Below are 22,236 nucleotides of genomic sequence, written 5' to 3'. Positions count from 1 at the left end.
TTACTGCATTAATATAAAACATATTTTCAACTGGTAGCAACAAGCTTCCTTATCTTAAGCTTTATGCCAATAGATGACTTACACTAAGTATTGCAATTTTAGTTTAAGTTTGGGTGGTCGGGTCATCGATCAAATCAAGAGATCAGCTATGTCTACAAGATTTCTTGTAGAGAGATTTCACCTTACCCTGTATGAGACTGAGATTTGGAGCCAAGGGTATGGTGGAATGAAAATCGAAAATCTATTGCAAAAGTTAAAATCCTGAAAAAGATGACCCTATTCAGTTCTTAATTATGCACTGTGGCCTTAAAAGTCCAAAGTACTTGTTATATATAATTAGATCTGTAATGGCAGGTATGGCATCATCGTTCACCTCTGCAGCAAATATATGGTCAAGTCACTTACCTTGAAAAGTGAGACAATTATCAACGAATATCATGCAATAGAAGATAAAAGGTTAAGAATTGATAGGGTGTTCATATCGACTGATATATTCCTGGATAAAGGGTTATACGTACTAAGTATCATCGGTTTAGAACTAAAGACAAACAGTTATTTAATGGAGATGACAAGGAAATTTCTCAACTGAAATATGACCTACCATAAATATTTTCATGGGGCTATTGGAAATTTTGCTAATGGTGGTTGTAACTTGTATCGACCTCTTTACCGTCATAATAATAAGGCACTGGCTGTGGAAAGCACCTGGGTAGGGAGTATTGCTGACGGCACCAAGGTTTTGTTGCTCCCATTTTGTTTCGGTTTCTAGGTTCATTAAACCTGCAACTGGCGTATTCGTCAAACTAAAGGGGGGGGGGGTGCTAAAAAAATTTAATAGACAGGAAATATTTGCTACATATTCATTCACGACATTGTCTATCAATTTTCTTGCTGTAAATTGATTCAATGATTAAATGATTGAGTAAATGGATTTGTTGTTGATATTGTGCTTTTGCTTCATTTTTGCTTATTATTCTGTGGGCCTGTGCACTTGTGAATTGGCCACCCAGTGCACAATTAATTCCTCTGTGGGTCGTCACATGAGTTTTGAAGTGGTTGTAGGGCTGGGGAGGGATTCCGTTACACCAAAAACATCACTGCACCTAGTTGCGCTATTAAAAATAAATGATATCCATTTTACTTAATGGCTTTGTTTATTGCTAAGCAATAACAGGCGTCATTTATAACTGATGCTAACGCAATGTTAATTTCTTTAAAAATAATATTCTTCACTTTTTTCGACTTTTTTCTGTGATTGATAAACAATCATAAAGTTTATTATATATTTCATAGAGCGTTTGCCGTGGTGAAATAAATAAAGTTTACAAATCTTACAAAAGAGAGCTCAATAAGATATTCAAAGGAATGTCGTTCCTGTTTAATGTTTATTTAATCAACAATCATTTGCCGATGGTGATATGATTATCCAAGTTTTCACAAACAATCCTGAAAATTTATTAAAACAGCAAGATGAAATGCTACATTTCGATTTTTGAAACTTGTTAGATATTTGTAAGATCTTAAAAAGAGCGCAGAAATAGTAATAATTAATACTAATAAAGAGAAGATGAAGAAAAAGAAGAATGCAAATTTGGACATTATCATTTACATATAGCGTGACAATAAATTCCTAAAGACCGTAGAAATAATCTTTTTTCTTCGAAGAAGTAAAATTCTCCAGTCCTTAGCTTTCGTGATAACGTCCCACAAATCCTCTTCATAAATATTGTTACCTGTACATCCTGGACCTTCATAGTATCCCCGTTCATGGTAGAAGCCGTAGTAAGGAACATAACCCACGGCTACAGAGAGCAGAACTAGGCAACTCAGCAGCTTTAAGATCATCTAATTGATTACAAGATCTTTCAGAGTGTTGAAGTTAGAAATAAATCATTTTTATTTTTTTTCTTTTATGTGAAAAGATTTTGTTGTTTGCAAATTGTTTGTTTTACGTCACGCAGGGAGTTTTGTATTAATTTTCCAATTACTTAATTATAATGAAAACAGAAATAAATGATTTGTTGAAAAATTCCATCATTATTTGTGACAAACTGTTTTATGACACACACTTTTGAGAATCAAATTAGTAGTATGAAGTAAATTATCATTCCATAAAATATGTAATATTTTTATAATAGTATAAAAAATTTTCCCAAATGAGAGAGTTCTTATCTCGTGTTTGCCATAAATTCTTTCTTTTGTAACCGTTAGTCGTTACCAGATTTTCTTTAGGTTGATATTTTATTTTTTTAGAAATTTAAATTGTCAATATATCGAAGACAAAGACAGGGAATAGGACATTTGCAATAATTTTAAACCCCATTCCTCTGTTCAAGATCATTTACAAAATTTTCATGATTAAAATTCTTGAAACTTCTGTATGTTACATAAGGATTGTGCATGGATGCAGAGTGACCTTTGATCTGAATAGCAACCACAATTAATGTTGTTTTTTTTTTGTTTTGTAATAAATTCTTTCTATTTGTAAGAATCACATCAATAAGAGAGGGGTTTGAACCTTGAGTGGAACATGTAGCTTCTGTAACCATGTTTATTTTCTAAGACATGTCACATACATTAATTAATGGTATACTTTTATCATCAGATAACAAGTCATAATTCAAATCTCCAATAAACAATAGGTTGTTAAGCCATTATTATCACCCTAAATTGTCTGCAGATTTTTTATTTGTCAAATCATTACAAGGAGCACACGGGTGTTTACGTACTCCTCTATAGCAACTGATTTTAGGGATTCGTTTTTGTTAAGCTTGTTAATTTGTATTGTACAATTGGCTTTTGAGTTTGATTATTGTTCGTTATCTTCATAATTCATTTCTTATCAAAAGACATCCTGCCTGAATTCCAGTAATTTGTCCTGGTATTTTTTTTTTATTTTGTTATTTTTGTCATGAAAATTAAGATATGAGGGACTCTACATAGAAAAACCTTGAAAATGATTTCATAGACTACCCTTACGTTATTATATAATATAGATGTCATATCATTTGCATTAATATATAGCCATGTCGATTATTTTTGCTAATTTGCAAATAACCATGGTAATGCGGCACGTTTTATATTTTCTTTCATCAATTAATCTTTGAAATAACCATATTTTTTTCATAAATTATAACATGATATGGAATATGAAACATATTTTACTTTTATTTAATTATTTGAAAGTATATTTAACACAATTACTTGTGTAGCAGGTGTAATGACAAACTGTTTTGACAATCAAATTCGATTTTTATTCTGATGCCTGCATGTTTAAAATTTTAGTCTTACGAACTACAGTACAGGGCACGAGTATTTCCCTTCGTATGGTGGAAAATGGTCTGCTACACCAGGCACACGGTGAAGCACGGTGTGCTTGAATTTGAAATGCACAGGTAGGTACACTGTGCTGAACCGTGTCCATAAAATTTTCCTCCGTACCCCACCGTGTTCATAATATAACAAAGCAAATTACCTGGGTTCTGATGAATATTTTTAAAATATTAGAATAATTCATCACATTGATTTGTAAATAGAATTATCGTTTTAAAATCTACAAGAAATTATGCTCTGAATCGTACTTAACTAATAATAGTGAGAATGGATATTGGTAAGAAAAAAAAAATTATATGAGTTTGAATGTACGTGTGTCCTCATCTACAAAAATAAGGGTGAACCAACTCATCCTGAGAATTATCGAACGATTACCCTTTTAAGCTGGCTGTGAAATATTGGGTTATGAAAATATTGATATTATTGAACATGTATAATACGTTTCCATTATTATTTTAAAATATAAACTCAACAATTGTAAAATATTGGGCAAAACTTGTGTATGGAAAAGAAAACAAATTGTGTAGAATAGTGTATATGTATTTACGTAAACAATATGATAAAGAAGAAATGACAAACTCCTGGATTTTATTTGTAGAAAATATTTTTGACAGATGTGGTTTATCAATTATATGGTATGAGCAATATTTCTATAATGTAGAATGGATAACTGATACAGTCAAACAAAGACTAAAAGATCAGTATATTTAAAAGTGGAATAGTGAAGTTCAAGTATCTGCAAAAAGTTTAAATTATAGAATTTTTAAAGCCAATTTTGAGTGCGAAAAATTATTTTCACTACCATCATGTGAAATTAGAAAAAAAACTTAGTTAAATTTAGAACCACAAAATCACCACCTTCCAATTGAAACAGGTAGATGGCCATGGAATGGCACTCAAAGAAATGAAAGATTTTGTAGATTATGAGATAGGAATCAGATAGGAGATGAATATCATTATTTTAGAATGTAGTGCTTTAAACCAACTGAAGAAAAATCTTTTGAACCAAAAATTTTGTTCTAAGCCAAACACTATGAGGTTTTGTGAATTCATGTGCCAAAATGATGTTGAATCTTTGAAACACTTGTGTACGTTTATTACTAAAATTAATGATATGGTCTGTTCTCTCTAGCTAGCTTAATTAATTTCACCTTTTGCTTGACCCTCTGTATGTTTTATATGTTTATGCACCTCATGTACCATTTACATGGTTTTGAGTGAATAAATAGAATTGAATTGACAGCTTTAACAGTCCCGTTACAGGCCGCAGCTACAAAATACTAGGGAATTTGTCCTGTCAAACAGACAACTGCATTTATCTCATCAGTTGCAAAGTTTGTTCCAAACAGTAGGTTGATGAAACAGGAGATCTCTGCTGGAGAGTCAATAATCACCGTTTTACCATTAGGACCAAAAAACTCGAATGAACCCGTTGGGGAACATTTCATCCTTGAAGGTCACAAATGGGAGGACATGACAGTAATGGTCATTGACCATAATCCAAGATGAACAGACGCTCAGAGAAAAAAAAAAGGAAAAGTTCTGGATGTACAGGCTGAAGTCATTTCGCCCTAATGATATTAACAAACTTAATGACTTCACCAGGATGAACGTCAACTAGTTCCAAACCCCAGATTGTAACAAACTAGTTCATTCTCTCTATATTGTGTAAACTTTACCCTTCATTCGCATAACCAATTCTGGAACAACCCACGCAAATATTTATAGCTTACATTTTTGTTTATTTCTTTTATCCGATTAACAGTCCTAAAACATTTCCAAATTTATAATATATCCAAATTCATATTTTAAAATTGCCCTTCCATATTATCTTTCTTTAGTTTCTTTTTTTCATGTATAATTACGCTATTTTGACAGAATAAGAAAGTGTACAATTTACTACATGGTAGTAATTAATTAGCGATAATTAATTCGTTCACCAGAGTACACCAGATAGACCGGACGCATTTCATAGCGCTTTTTTTCTTTCTTCATAACTGTTAATAAACTTCAAATTAAACATGTAACGCTGTAAATATTGAGTGTTTGGTAGTTTAGTAGTAGTGCTAGTTTTTTTTTTTTTTTTTTTTTTTTTTTTTTTTTTTTTTTTTTTTTTTTTTTTTTTTTTGTATCGACGGCGTTTTATTAAACATTCATTTTCATTCCTACATTGATTCATTATATATTTATTATATATCTTTAAACTCCATATAAAAGATACCACAGAGTTTGACACAGATGTTTCATATTTGGATATTTTACCAGAAAAAGACGTTAAATGTAATTGTAACCTAATAACAAAACTTTATGATTAACGTGATGAGTTAATTTTTTTTTTCTTTAATCAACTGCCCTTATCTATGTAGCAATATACCATTTCACCTGCATATCTTCTAGCTGCAATTGATTCGATAAGCAAGAGCATTCTCTTGGTGTGAACACTTTCTAAAACGAGGTAAGTATTGCCAAATACGTTAGTGAAACAAGGGTATCGGCGGGCCTTTTAAAGTCAACATTTCGGTAGTTCTATGGTCGTTACAATGACCTTGTCAGCAAATTTAATCTTTAAGTCCAATGTTGACTGAGGTCTTTCATACAAATTGTTAGGGCATTATTTTAACACTAAATTGTCTACGGATTTTTCCGTTAGCCTGATCATGACAAGTAGTACACAGCTGGTGTGACCGGTAGACAGGGGATACTTACTCCTCAATGGCACCTGATTTCACCTGATGTTTTTAGAAGTCCGTGTTTACTCTGTTTCCAATTTGTATTGCTTCAATTAGCTTTTGAGTTTGACTACTGTTCGTTATCTTCGTATTTCATATTAACCACCGAACACGTATCTCTGCATGTATAGTCTGTCCATGAAGATACTGAACGTTCGGTACTATTTTTTGGTTTGTTCATTTATGAGTAGTACAGAGTATAGCGAAATGATCTTGGCTGACGCGTCGCAGACAAAATGATTCTGGCAGACGTTACTCCGGGATATTAAACATACGTCATTAGTCTTCAGATTAACAGTTTTGGTATAAAACAAACAGTGCATACAAAAATTGACGGATTTTTTTTTTTGACATTTATTTCCAAGAGCTATAACATTAATGATGATATATATTTTGGAAAACTGCCAGGTTGACAGAATGATAGTTTCTATAAGAGATACATGTATATTTGAAGAATCCATTTCCGATCACACGTCAACTATTTATAAACACCCCTACCAATGTTTTACATCACGTGGTTTTTCTTGAACTAGTCAAAGGTCATTAGGTTCGCAGTGAAGGAAAACCTTCACACCTATAGTCTGTTTTCTGTATAAAACTCATGGCATACCAGTTTCAAGTAATACGGCAGACCTTTACATACATACATACACATATATATATATATATATATATATATATATATATATATATATATATATATATATATATATATATATATATATATATATATATATATATATATATATATATATATATATATATATATATATATATATATATATATATGTATGTATGTATATATATGTATATATAACAACTTCATCCAGTTTCCGAAACAGATCCACGCAAAAGTCATTGTCAGCATTAACAATATCCCAATATACATGTATATATACTTCATCTGACTTTCAGCATTCTATTAATTTGCATTTTCTACCGTAATGAATATTATTTAATTCCTTGAGAAATATACATCAAACTTAATATACATGTTACGAATTAAAACAAGATTTTTCTCATCTAATCAAACGGTTCCAATATCCTCTTCTAGGCACGGGGGGGGGGGGGGCGCTTGGAGATCCCTGGGATTTTCAGAGTTATTTAAAATTTAATGAATTATATAAAGTACATGTAACTTAAATGACTAGGATCCTCCTTGGAACCATGGCCCCCTACACATGACATGTTGGTTAGAAGTCATTTACATGGAGGATATTAAAGCACCTTGTTCACGCGGTGGGGGGGGGGGGGGATTGGAGCTCCCTGGATTTTCAGGGCTATATATGAAATTTAATGAATTATAAAGTATGTATAACTTAAATGACTTGGATCCTCTATGGCAAGTTGGTTAGAAAAGTCATTAACATGGAGGAAATTAAGCATCTTATTCATGAGAAGTGCCTCCCCGCCCCCTTTTCCAATATTTTTTTCATCTTTTTTCCCTTTATCTTTAGGGCTTTGTAAATTTCCAGGGCATCCAGGTTTTTTATGGGAAGGCATGGACAGATCCAGGATTAGGGGGGTTCAAGGCACATACCCACACTTCCTAGGAAGAATTATAAAGCCGTAAAAATAGGGAGTAAAAAATGAAGTATGAAAATGCCAAAAAATATCTTTTTTTTTTTACTGGCAAACTTTATGGGTTTTTTTGAGAGATCGAGAAGGGGAAAGGTCTTTAGAACCCATACAAGCCTTTTCTGGATTTCCAAAATGAACTTATCAATTCAGCAGTCTATCTTTGAATTTGAAAAAATATTGGTATTTCTAATGAAAAAAAGTATCAAATGAACATTTTGGCAAGAAAAAAATTTATACCGAAGGAATGGTGTTCTAAAAGTAAAAGATTTTCTGCAAGACACACAAAACAGCTTTAAATCTGGAGGGCTGGGGTTCTTGGGTTTTACAATAAATTACCATACCATTCTAGCCTCCTCCTTTTAAATCTGGCTTTTATATGTAGGTGTCAGTTGATCAAATTGATCCATGATCCTTCTCATATCTTTCTGAATATATCAAAATACCCCCTCCCTCATGTCAAGATGAGCAAAATTCTTCATATTTCTATTAAAAAGAATCTTATTGTGCTTTTACCATAGAACTAAGGGCTGTTTAAAGTTAAAAATCTAGAATGTATGCATGTAGGATTCATTCTACAACCATTAAAATGAGGTCATACTTGGGAAAAGATCCAAGAAGATGTTTTCTAAATATTACCATGCATATACATTTTTTCTACCCATTTTTCCCACTCTGTGAAATATTCTGAACCCAGTGACAAACACTGACCACAGCTCCAATGAACAAGGTTCAATATACATGTATATGATGATATAAAAATGATTACTGTTTAATAATGGCACAGTTTATTTCAACATAACTTAATACTTGAAAGTAATATAGATGCTTTACACAACAAGGACAGTAAATATAAATAAATTTAAGTTTTTAAGCTTTCAGCATAACAGTCATACATGTCATTTACACTAAAAGATATTTTTCCACTGTGAGCAAGGGAAGATCAATAAATTGTGTAGAATACATATATGTCTTGATGTCTTGATAGTAGCAAATTCATTTGTGATATAAACATGTATTTAGGACATATACTATGCTTGAATTAAAATCAACACAATTTAAAACAAATTTTAAACCTTTCCCACTTTCTGAAATAATGTTTACAGAAAACGCACTACAAATCTATCAATGATTAAGGGAGATAATTCAATAAATAGCAATATGGGCTGCAATCTTCATGTTAAAAATTTCTTTTTTGTTGTAAGATTATATAACTACAGTACAGAAAAAGAAATGACTATAAACTTCTATTATATATATTTACATTGAAAGGACTAATTTTGCAAGTTCTGGTCTGGTAGAAGAAAAAATTACATTGTTAGGCCTATGCAAATATATTTAATCCTATATAACATCTATACTTTTGATGAATTAAAAATAAATTTTCTTTGAATAAAATTTGTGAAATTCACAGGGCCAAAAAAGGCCCTAAGTGAACCTTGTTCTTTAATTATCTGAATCTGCAAGTTTTTGCATATTAAATTGTAACTGTGGCCATTCTTCTGAGATTGTTTTCCTTTCAACATGTTCAAGTTGGATGATTTATGACCTCAGCCATGGCACTTAACCAAGAATTTCAAATTCACTAATTATCACTTAAATTCTTGAAGAAAAATGCAGATATCATTCAAAGTCTTAAGCCATCCTGCCCCATTTGAGAAATAAATTCCACATCCAATTAAAGATCACTGAACATCCTCTACACATACATTTAAAATGTTCATTATGGAATTAAATGAGCAAAAAGTGAAGCATTCTGCCGATTAATCCAATATTTCATCCAATCAACTTCTAAAAAAAGATTTTAGAATTTCTTTGTGGACAGAGGGGATGCATTAATTAATGCATGTATTGAATATTTATCTATATATGCATTATCATTCCATATATTTACAACAAATCAACAATTTTACCATGATTACCCTGTCCTACTTAACAAGTACCTTTTAAAGGGCTCCTTTCCTCATCCTTCAAGCAGTTTTAATATCCACATCCACACTGATTTCAAAGCTTCTTTAACTGTCATAAATACCTTAAAAAAACAAATAGAATAAAATATTTAGGCATTTGAAACAGTGTATATTATTATACTTTACTTTATAATGCTATGATTACTACAGAGTAGAGTGTCTGCTCTAGAGTCGCAAAGTAAGGAGTTGATCCTTACATCGCGGGTTTGAATCCCACTGTGGGACGTGGAGACCGGTCCTTCGGATGAGACCGAAGAAACCGAGGTCCCGTGTCACAGTAGGTGCTGGCACGAAAAAGATCCCTCACAGCTCAATGGCCGTAAGTGCCGAGTTTAGGACAAAATTTGCAGCTCTCCATCGGCAAGTGGTGGCGTCTCCATATGAGTGAAAAATTCTCAAGAGGGACGTTAAACAACATACAAAAAACCCAAAGGAATTAATTAAAGTTAATGAAGGTAATGTTTATGAACTTTATTAAGCAATTGTTGACAGTAGTTAATTTTGTAATTGTCTGGATTAAAAAGCTATGAAGTGACAGAAATCATTTACATTTAAAATATTCATTTGTGCTTTGTGCACTTTGAATTTTTCATTAGATATGCTGGTACACACTACCAGTACTTTACTGTACATGTACTAAAAAACTGGATTTTTCTCAAACTATATATATTATCTTCTTTTAATTACATTTAGAGATTTAGAGGGACTTGAAAAGATTTGAAAAGAGAAAAATCTAACATAATTATAATTGTTTAAACATTTTAAGTAATAATATATCTGTCAAATTTAAAACAAAAAGGATTAATAATTACACAAGGCCCATGGCTCACCTGAATCACCGTGGCCCTGCCCCCTTTTTTTATCATGAAATATTTTATTTTTTACCCCCTATTGTAGTCCACCCTTCCCCTGTGGTCTTGCTTTGAACAATCTTCAATCTGCACTACCTAAGAATGCTTGTATATATTTTATATCATTCTAATCATGGCCCTGGAGTTCTTACAGATTTTCCCATATAAAATAAAATGTAGAATTTCTATTGTGGCCCTACCACAGTTCCCTACCCTCATAACCCTCCAGGACAATGATGTTAACAAATCAGTGCTACATATATCAGGAAGCTTTCATGTCTGCAAGTCTGTCTTATTGATAAGAAGATTCTGAAGTAACCCCATCATACTTATTTATTATTGGTATCTCCCTTTTAGGGAGCATTGCCCTTCATTTGAACTTTAATCTTCTTCATTCAAGAATACTATAATTGTGCCAAGTTGGTTGAAATTGGCCTGATGGATCTGAGGAAGAATTACAAAGATGACAACAAGGGAAACAATACTCACAATGAATACCGGTACACAAATACACAACAGACAAATTTCAATCAGAAACTCCCTTGAGCCTCTGGCCATAGGGACTTTACTTTTAACAAATCTTTCATGCGTACATTGAAATTACCTCTGTATCTGATCTTAGTGGGATACTTCACTTGAACTAAGAGTTTTCTTAACAGTTATATCTGACTTGTGCTAAGGCATCTTGTAGATGACCGATTGTCTAAATCTATGTACCACAACTGCGTTTCAAGATAGAGGTATGGTGCGATCGAGGTGCAGTTCCAAAACTCTGTGAAATAACATTGCTGTAGAGACCTGAAAGTTAATTATGCTCAATGTTAAAATGTTATCAACATGAGGGCAAAAGTTGTACAACATTGCATAAAACCCTTTGATATAACTTGACAGTCAAGATCTAATAAAAATAATGTCTTTTTGATATCAGATCCCTTATGACATCATAATTTTTTCTCTACTTTATGGCTTTAATAACTATATGTAGAAAATGAAGCTTTTAAATGGATTCAATTTGAATCATGTCAAAAGTAACCATTATACCTATATACAGTTTAATATCATTTTAAAGCAGAGGTGATGAAAATATGGAGAAAAAAAAAAAAAAAAAAAAAAAAACGTTTTCTGAGAGACTGCATGTCGGCTTGATCTTGATACATTTCTTTGGTCTGAGGTGGAAAAGGAAACTTCCATACTTATACCTGATTTTCTTCATTTTTCATTGAAAATGGCAGTTTGAACTACTGGTATGTTTTATCGCTAGCTGAGTTTACCTAAAAGTTTTGTCCCAATACACCTTAATTTACCGAGTTGTAAAGGATCATTATAAGATTGAATTCATTTCTAAAGGGAACCTTTCATTTACTAGATCTAGACCTTAATAAAATCTGTGAAATGGCACATAAAAAATCAGTACCAGAAAAACAGCTAGCTTGTGTATATATTTGCATAATAGCTGATGTCAGAAGTAAATTGGTGCAGATTTTATTAATCATCACAGCTGAACCCTTTGAAATTAGTTTCTTAGTGTACAAACTTTACTTGTTGTAGCACACAGCCAGTATATAATGCTACAAAACACCTTACACAATTTAAGAAAAGTCTACATTTATACACTGTATTTATAGTTTTGTTAAAGTTAACTTCAGAGATAATAGTTTTTTAAACAAATTTTATAAAATTGTACATGTATTGTTATACAGGATTTGAACATGTTAAAAATAATCTATTGGTCGTAATCTTAATTGTGCTCTTCATTACTGTGTAAAAGATTATTTTCTTTTTTATTTACTTCAATAACTACAAGCACATAGTTACATATACAGTCAAACCTCATTATAACGAACTTGATAAGACAGAGAAAAAACTTCAAGCTATCTAAGGATTAGAGATATCGAAGGTAAAATACTTAAAGAATAAGTAGTTAGGACTTCCAAATTACTTTGACATATCCATGGTGTTCTAGATATCAGTGTTCCAGATACCGAAGTTCAACTGCATTTATTACTAAAATCTTAAAACGCGTACAAGCACACAGATTCAGGTGGGGGCACTAGCCCCCTCTAAAACAAAAAAAGTGTTTCAGATATGTTTTACACATATAGTTTTCACTTTCATATCAAATGATGTAATAAAGGTAAAATTAGAGTCATTTATGTGTCAAAATAAGGTTCTCTAATTGCTTATTCTCGTGAGCTTCAGGAGCTTTACCCCCACCTAACTCCATCCTTGACCCTCTGGGGATATAAGTTGTCCCAAGACCCCTCCCTTGCTAAAAGTGCCTCTCTTACTAATGGAAAATCCTGCATATGTGCCTGTAAAAGTCAATTATTTTAATGAAAACTCAGATAATGATAAGTAATACATGTCATGCAGATTGTAACAGCTGTGAGAAACATCTTTTACATTCAAGTAATCATATTCTCTTCATAATACTTTGTTCACATTTAATGTCTGCTGCTGGTTACCGTACATGCAAATATCTAATTCATTGTAAATATTAAAAATATTTTGGTGCAAAGCTAAATAATCAATATGGTATTTGATATAGATGGGATATGGAATTTCCAGAATATTAAACCTTACCCCTCGACAAAGAAACTAGAAAATCATTATTTATTGAAAGCACAATGTCTGCAAAATGTTTCAGGTTTAGAAATAAATTTGATAACAATAATACATCAATTAATTAGAATATAAATCTTTAATTCTTTAAAATATGAGAGTCATTATGATCTAGTTTTGAGTTTACCAGGCTTTATCACATTTTTGTTATATACCTTTAGAAATTATTTACTATATAAATTCACCCTAAAAAAGTCTAACATTTTCAATGTTTTACTGAGCAGTCTGTTGAAAATCGATGTTTGACCACAGAGTGAGATATTGGATCCATCGATTAGATATTCGACTGATATGTCAGATAACTCTTATTTGCATTCATTGGTGTTTGACAGAGACGAAATAGACCAAGTTAAACTGAAGTGCGGGTAAATTAAGGAAAATTACATCATAGAAGCCAGAATAAGTTACATGTATGTTAATGAAATAAAGGGTATAACAAAACATTATAATTATTGACTGTGTTCTCAGGCAGAATGCATTTCGTCGACCCTCAAACCAAACTGTCTGCCTTAATTCAGCCTAATGGCCTCAGACAAACAGTTTGGTACGAGGGTCGACAAAATGCATTTTGCCTGAGAACACAATCATAAGTCAATAAATGTATAATGTTCACTGCATTATGATGTCTCTCTGCTGAATATCATGTGGACAAGTGGGCATAGTCTGGAGTAAGCTTTAGCTAAGCAACTAAAATATTACTATATAATTTTTCATTTATTTATTTAATTTTTGAGAGAGAGAGAGAGAGAGAGAGACCAGTGTTTGTGTGTTCACCAGCTGATCACTTGACAGAGATGTTAACATTGGCCACTTCTTGCAATTTTTAATGTAACACTCATTTTGTATTCATTTAAGCATTTTTTACACTGTTTTATTACATTTTCAACAGTGAAATACTGTGATTTATTTATTGAATAAAAGTGATATTCTCTAACAGTGTGAAAGGATACCAAAATGATATTCTCTAACAGTGTGAAAGGATATCAAAGTAAGTAAAAAATAATTTCTGAACTGTCATAAGATAGAGATAGTAACTAAACATCTTGATAGAGCTAAAACTGCAATTTTCTTCCCAAATATGTTGCTAAAATTCATGCTTTGTAATGTTTTCAATCTCACAACTGCTAAGCTATGACGTCTCAACCGCTCAACTATGACGTCAAGCCTATCTATGACACTGGGTTAAGAAAAGACAGAGGCAAAGGGAAAATCAAAGAAAATGTAATAAACAGAAAATTCAATGTTTTGTAGATGAATATGGAATTTATTTCACTCGTGAGACAGGATTTTTTGATATTTTCACTCGTGCTTCGCACTCGTGAAAATATAAAAAAAATCCTGTCCCACTCATGAAATAAATTCCATATTCATCTACAAAACATTGAATATCCTCTATATATTACATGCAATCATCTGAGAAATTGCATTTACCAGTATAACTGTGTGTATCAGCTGTTGCAAAAATTAATTCAGACTATAACATTTTCTGCACATTGAATCAGTTATCCCTTTTTCAATTCTGTGGTAAAATATTTCACAACACCAAGAACATCATCAATTATTTTAGTAAAATATCTTAAAAACATTGAAAAGCCTTATCTATTTTTATAGCTCAAAAAGATTTTTCTTCTTCCACCACGTGGAGGCATGTAAACAAAGGACGATAACTCTAAATGTATCTGATTTAACGTTTCTCACTTCAAGTGTTTGAGGCGATAGAATGAGAGAAATAAAGACTAAATGAATCATTTTTTATGTGCAAAAGAATGTTAAAGTGATACGCTTAGCGCATAAACCAAAACCACACATCCAGTTCCTGTCTAAATCTTATAGGAATTGGTGCAGATCTCGTACAGTCTCGAGGCTGGTCTCGTTAGAGGTCAAATCGCGCCCTCGGATGTTATGCTACACTTAACAACGATAAAGAATATCATCCGAACACATTGGTAGGGGTGATAAATATTCTGCCAAAAACTGTTAAACCTGTGCTGTTTTGATAACAAGCTGTTCTTTCCTTTACTAGTTAGATGTAACTTAATTGTACCAAACCTGTGAAAATCTTAACTGCTATAATCTTCGTATGTCGTCTACGGAAAAGAATGTACGTAAGCCGGTAGGTGCCAGGTAAGAAAAATATTTTATCTTGCGGCCGCCATCTATTTATGTGGAGGCCCCCACATAATTATCTGGCGATCGCAAGAAAAGTTTCTGGTGGCCGCAAGATGATTATGTGGCGAAAAGTTAATAATTTTTCATACATTTTGGTCAAAGAATTTAAAACCAATTTCATCAGAATTAAATGATAAATATAAGCATAACTTCTTGTAATTTGTTTAAGGTAGAAATAAAGCCGAGAGTATAACTGTGTAGCAATCAGTCGAGCAATTCTATGTGGAAAACCCAATTTATATCTGGCGGCCGTAAGTTATTTCAATGGCAAGCGATTGAAGCTTATCTGGCAAATGCCAGGAAATAATATGGCGGCCGCCAGAAAATTATATGGCTGCCGCTAGATGAAACCCCTTTCTTACCTGTCACCTACCAGACTCCGTAAGAATGTATCATTTAGGGGTTTATTTATGTAAAAAAAAAGTTCATTTAGGAAAGGAATATCGTGGCATAAATTACAAATAAACAACGAGGGCGAACAGCCTCTCTACAAGCATTTTAATTTATCTGATCATTCCTTCCATGAAAATTAGAATTGTAGACTCAAGTCCACAGTGAAGCAAGGTAAATGTGATGGGGTTTTTTAACAATGCACAAAGACATAATCCTAGTTATGATATCAATAAACTATTTTACATAATGTTTCTTTTGATTCACTACTACCTTATGTAGATAAACATTTAGGGCTCTTCATTAAATTCGCAACAAACTCCTACTCTTTCCCCTTGAAAGTTAAAAATGGTCTATTTGAAATGTCATGGAAAGTCCATGTTTGGATTGTTCGACACCAGAATACATGGTCGGATCTGTGATTATGGATATTGCAAATCATTGGCTCTTTTATCATGTTTCCGGAAGAAAATACTGCTTAAACAACCTGTTTATTCCTTAAGATACAGTTTTCCAAAGATGGAATTGACGCACTAAATATTAGTAATATTTTTAATCAGAAAAGGGTCCAGTTTAGTATTCCAGAATATTTCAAGTTGAAATTCACACTTGTATTTCTTACGAATACACATCGACTATTGCTTCCAAAATATTTAATTACAATAAGCACTACTATGCGTAGATATTCAGCATCTGAAACATAATCCTCCAACCTGTTCATGATCTTTTACATCCTACAACTAAAGTCTTGCTGGAAACGTCATAGTGATGTAAATATAGTTAATAATGAGAACCTCAAATCACTTATAATAGGACCGAGATTTAGGGAACCCCGATCTTTCGACTGGTTTCTTAATTTCATAAATACTAGATGAAATTACGCGCAAGCGCGTGGAATTGAAATTATACCACCACCGACAGAAATATTACAATAATATATATTGTAGTTTCTACTGACAGCCTACAGTTTTAGAGCAGGAAGAAACACTCTGTTCAAAATCCCGCATTTAGCTTGGGAGCAGAAGTAGATGTACCTCACCATCCCCTCTTGTGAAAACTTGGAAAAAATAACAATTTCCTTAATTGACGTTTATTGTGAAACCTCTTATAGTATGTTATGGATGTTGTACTGGTACTTTTATTTTATTTCCGTCAAGGATAAAAGCAGGGAATATGCACATTTTAATAATAAATTGATTTTTTTTTTTGTAAACATAAGGTTTTAACGCCCTATGAAAAGGCCGAGTATTTGATACAAAAGATAATTCAGAAAAAAGCACAAAATTTGAACAGCTTTAATTGTATTTGAACAATACCCTATTCTTAAATTTTCTCTTTTCATGTAAGCGAATTTATTACAAAGTACAATTTGTACCTCGGGTTCGTTCTATTATGCTCTCAGTGAGGAATATACAAATTTTACCGATAAATTTATTAGGAAAACCTACTAATAGTCTTTCGATATATAAATATATTCACAACTTATAGTGTTATCAATAATTTACCATTATTTCAATGACCATTCACACTCAAGTTTTTTTTTATGTTCATTCAGCTATATTCGCCTCGTTTTTCTGTTTAGTATCGGGATCGATGCTATATGAGGTTCTGGAAGTTTCCGTCAATATCAAGACCGGTGAATGACAAAAGTAATTTGCACATTTCCCTTTTTAATCAATTTTCACAACTTATTTCTTTAATATCATTGAAATCCAGTTTTGATTGAATAAATCTGTGATGACATTTTATGAAATAAATAACGATTGCTTGTTGTCAGTTTAATTAAAAATTGCCACTAACTTAGATCCGCCAACCGGAACCGCCACCGTACTCACGTTTTTGCTTTTTCATGGACGATTATAGAAAATGAAAGTAGATTTTTAATTTAATGCACGATTCCAACTGTGCGAATGAAATCTGAATATAAATTACAGACATCATCTTGTATCTAGTGTATTCATAAAGGAGTTAGTAAGAACTCTGGTGCACCCATTTCGGAGTTTATTTTAAATTTATTGATTTATAAGTATAGATTATGAATTCTGTGGAAGATAACGCCAGGCAATGGGCCAAACATGAAAAAGAAGTTAAGACCTTGTCATTTTGTCAGAATGGATTAAAATCATCGGATGGTTGTTGAAATCTTGCATTAAGCGGCTGCGGGATTTGAATCTGAAAAAAATCGTTCAGGAAACAGATATTTATTTAGTATATGTATCATGAATATAAATCCATCCACGTATATGACCTCAATTAATATGATTTTTAATTTATACATCTGTTATTAGTATTCCCATTACTACTCCTCACTGTATTTACACCCATTACTACTCTTCACTGTATTTACACCCCTCTCTTTAAATTCCAAAACATACAGAGAAAAGTGGCTTACATAATATTCATGTGATCTTTTTATTTGAAAATTATGTAAAAAACCTGTAAAAATTATATAAAAACTTTTTCATACGAATATCATGTGAATAAGTTTGTATGATATTCTTATATATATATATATATATATATATATATATATATATATATATATATATATATATATATATATATATATATATATAAAACTATAACTTTCGTGTGAAGTTTTCTCTGCACGATTTTTTATGCGATATGCTCTTCATGTAAAATTCATATGAAAATTAGGTCAAAATGGCTTAAAGTTTTCACATAAATTTCACATGACTTGTTTTTCGTCTCTTTCTCATGCAAAGAATTTACATGAAATTCAACTCTCTCTCTCTCTCTCTCTCTCTCTCTCTCTCTCTCTCTCTCTCTTACACATCATAGCCGACTTGTGAGGAATTGGACGAATGGAATATGTTGTGGGGAAAGTGCTTTCCTATTATTTTTTTAATTTAAATAATGGGCAATTCTTGTGGAAAATACCTGTTTTGTTGTTGTCTCTCCTTTCTTATTTTAAAAATAACCTATCTGTCGTTTCAGTATGTAATCGAAAATTATGGGGAATGTTTTTATCACTTATTTTTATGGGGAACGTCAACAGAACTCCTCTGGATTTACTGTTAAATTAAAACAATATTACTCTTAATGTTTACGTGTATTTTCGCTCTACACCTTCCGCTAATTCATGGTTACAATTTAATTTAGATATAAAACATTTCAATTTATCGATTTATCTCCATTTAATAGCCTATAAATTGAATGTACACTACATGTCAACCTCATTCTCCCGACCTTCGATATGACGTCACAACATATGCATATTGTTACGTCGAACATCAAGCCCGATTCAACATATTGAAAATCGATTTTGTTCATTGATATTTATATTTTTAAACGTTATCATGGTTATTCATTAAAAACATGTTTGCTTATCTTGCATCTAGATATTATTTTAGTTACGCGGGGCTGCTTTAAGTTGTTTTTTTTTAAAGAATGTAATTCCTTTTGTGACTAATAAGACTGAAAAAAAACTCCAGAAAAACAGGATTTCTGTATGATTTCAATGCTTTACGTGGAATAAACATGAAATATCTCCAGAATTAAAAGTTTAAAAAAAATCCAAATATGCTTATGAAGAATTTATTTGAAATGATCATTCAAATTCAAATTCAGAAATCTGTTATAAGAATAACAGAAAACAAATTATATTAGCCGTGGTCGTGGAGCTTTGCTATCTCTCCACTGCCATTCTGAATCCAGACTCTATCCCCTTTATTGAGTAGCAGATGGAGTGTTTGTCCAGACTGAGGATACGTCTTTGATGCAGAGTATAGCATAGCCATCTTCAGCCCATTCTTATTAATCCACAAATATACACTATTTGATGGTTGACTCATAAGCGTACCCGATATGGTGTAGAGACCGTCATAGGGGGCGGTGAATATTCCAGACTTTGGATTGTAAGCTCCGCCCAAATTCGTTAGCACATGATCGTACTTGACAACCTCGTGACCACTTAATGTTGTACCCTTCGAGAGCTTTGCAGTAAATGCAACTCATGGCTTTTTGTATGCTGTAATGAACATAATAATGAAGATTATCTCAAACAACCATATCTAGTCTTGTACTGTCTATAGATACGTCATAAATACAAGTCTGATAAAGAAAGAACCCCTAAATATATAACTTTTTATATTGCACATGTATTAAACGACCGCCTGTCTGATGCAACCGTGATATTCGCAACTATTTTTAGTGATTTCATGTAATTCGATTTCAATCGAGAATGTCATTCTTTCCCATTCAAACATTACAATCTCTTGATTATATCATTTAATAGTTATATATTGCGGGTGTTACAAGTAATTGTTAAACAACAATATAGATATTGCAGTTTACAATAATGCATAGATATAATTACTTGTGATTTGATAACTATTGAATTACTGTTCTTCTTAATGTGAGAGCGCAGTTGTAAAAACAGACTTTCGAGATCGATCCCGATTAGTATTTTGATTCGTAAAAAAAATATAGTCATTACTTTTGTACTATCAGAGCATAATAGATGGAACCATGAGTTACGCTTGTACGTTTTCTGTCGGATAACTTTTTTTTACAATAACTTATTAGAGGTTAATTTTACCGGACCTTCTCACCGTCTGGTTTTGTAAACACACGTTACCTAGCATCTGAAAAATGTCATTGTTTTGTAATATTATTTACTTCCACAAAAGCTTGACAAAAGTCTATTGAAAAGTCAGGTTTGTGATGGCACTTGACGTCATTGTTAATTATAAACCATCCATCAAGTATAGCTCTTTCAAATCCGCAAGTGTCTAAAAGCCATTGCACATCTTTGTGATAACAATGAGAAAGATCTTCCAAAAATTAATCTCCAATATTAAATTTGATGTAAGTAGTCGCAAATCCTATAATATTGGTATTAAGCCTACTCTTAAGGTCGTTGTCTTATTGGTTCCCAGCCTAAGCCGGGACCAAATGAAATGGTAGCCTTCTAGCACGACTTTTGTCAAGGGTTTCCTAAAACAAATTTATGATAGTAAACTAAGATTACTGTAACTAATAAAAATAACTTTAATACTTTGATTAGCTATGAAATTTTATCACATTTTTTTTTTTAAATTTACGGCCTTTATCCCTCTTTAATTGCACATCAATGAAGTAAAGTTTAGAAATAACATGTTAATATACAAGAAGTATTTCTTACTGATATAAAAAAAAAACTGCATGTAGAACGAGGAGAAAATAAAATATAACAATTAAAATTCATAGTAAAAAACATTGATTTACTATAGGAAAAACTTTTATTTACAATGGTGAATAACTTTTAGATCAATGTTGTTGTTTTTTTTTTTTTATAGCAAATTATAGGTTATTTTATAAGTTTTTGTTACAGTTTGTTAGTGTTTATATTTTCAAATTATTTTCAAATCAATTTATAGATGAGCAATATTTAAAAGGTCTGACGATACCTTCCTCGAGTAACTGTTTTCGTATTCCTTTGTAATGTACTAGAAATATTCATAATTATTATCATCTGATCTCTAAACCCTTTTCCATAATGTCTAAAAACAAATCTTAACCAAAAATTATATCAGCAATTCAAACGATTTCCAATAGAATTCTATAGTAAATACCATTCTTTGGAATTTGCACAAATGCATGGTAATGTCCCTCTTTTCTTTTGGTGAGAAAACTTGTTAAAGTAGCAACATTTCAATCACAAGTTCTTGGGGAAAATTATATCTTATTGAGAAACGTATCCAAAAGTCGGAGAAATAAATTAACTGCAAATAAATAAACCGATGTATATGATATGCTAAATAAATGTATGTCTTTAAACACTGTGGAAAATAAGTAACCTGTATTTAGAGATAAAAATGGAACTCGTAAATATACTTATCTTGTCAATGGTCATTTGCAAAATTATTTTGTTAAAAGGCATTCTGATTGTACAAACAAGTACTCTGAAGTTGGTATTAAAACATGCTTGAGTTTCTGATTGACAATATCTATGTGGTTTTTGGAGATCAGGTCTTTCAACAATCTGTTGGAATTCCAGTGGGTACCAATTGAGCCCCCTTGTTTGCAGACCCTTTCTGAATTCATATGAAGCAGAATTTATTCAAACACATCTGCATGAGAAGAAAACACTTGCTTTGGCCTTCAATCCGACATTTAGATACATCGATGACGTATTATCAATTAACAATAGTTAAGTTTATTCACATGTCGACTCGATATATCCCAGTGAGATGGAAATAAAAGATACCACATAGTCTGACACATCTGTTTCATATTTGGATATTTTACTAGAAAAAAAAACTTAATGGTACTTAACAACAAAGCTTTATGATAAACGTGATGACTTCAATATTTCAACTTCCCTTACTTATGTAGCATTTTACCCTTATCACCTGCATATTGGGTGTTTGTCTCCCAGTTAATTCGATACACAAGGGCATGCTTTAAGTATGAACAATGTCCAAAACGAGGCAAGCTATTGATAAACAAGTTGATAAAACAAAGATATCAACAGTCTCCTTTGAAGTCATCATTTTATGGTCGAAAAAATGATCTTGTTAGCAAAACAACCTGTCAGTAAGTCTAATGCTGACTGACGTTTGTCGTAACAATTGTTAGACCATTATTTAC

Source organism: Saccostrea echinata, unplaced genomic scaffold (genome assembly GCF_033153115.1).
Source record: "Saccostrea echinata isolate AGI-Se365-2 ecotype Australia unplaced genomic scaffold, CSIRO_AGI_Sech_v1 ptg000029l, whole genome shotgun sequence".
In the NCBI taxonomy this organism is placed as follows: domain Eukaryota; kingdom Metazoa; phylum Mollusca; class Bivalvia; order Ostreida; family Ostreidae; genus Saccostrea; species Saccostrea echinata.
Note: the sequence above shows the minus strand (reverse complement) of the source record.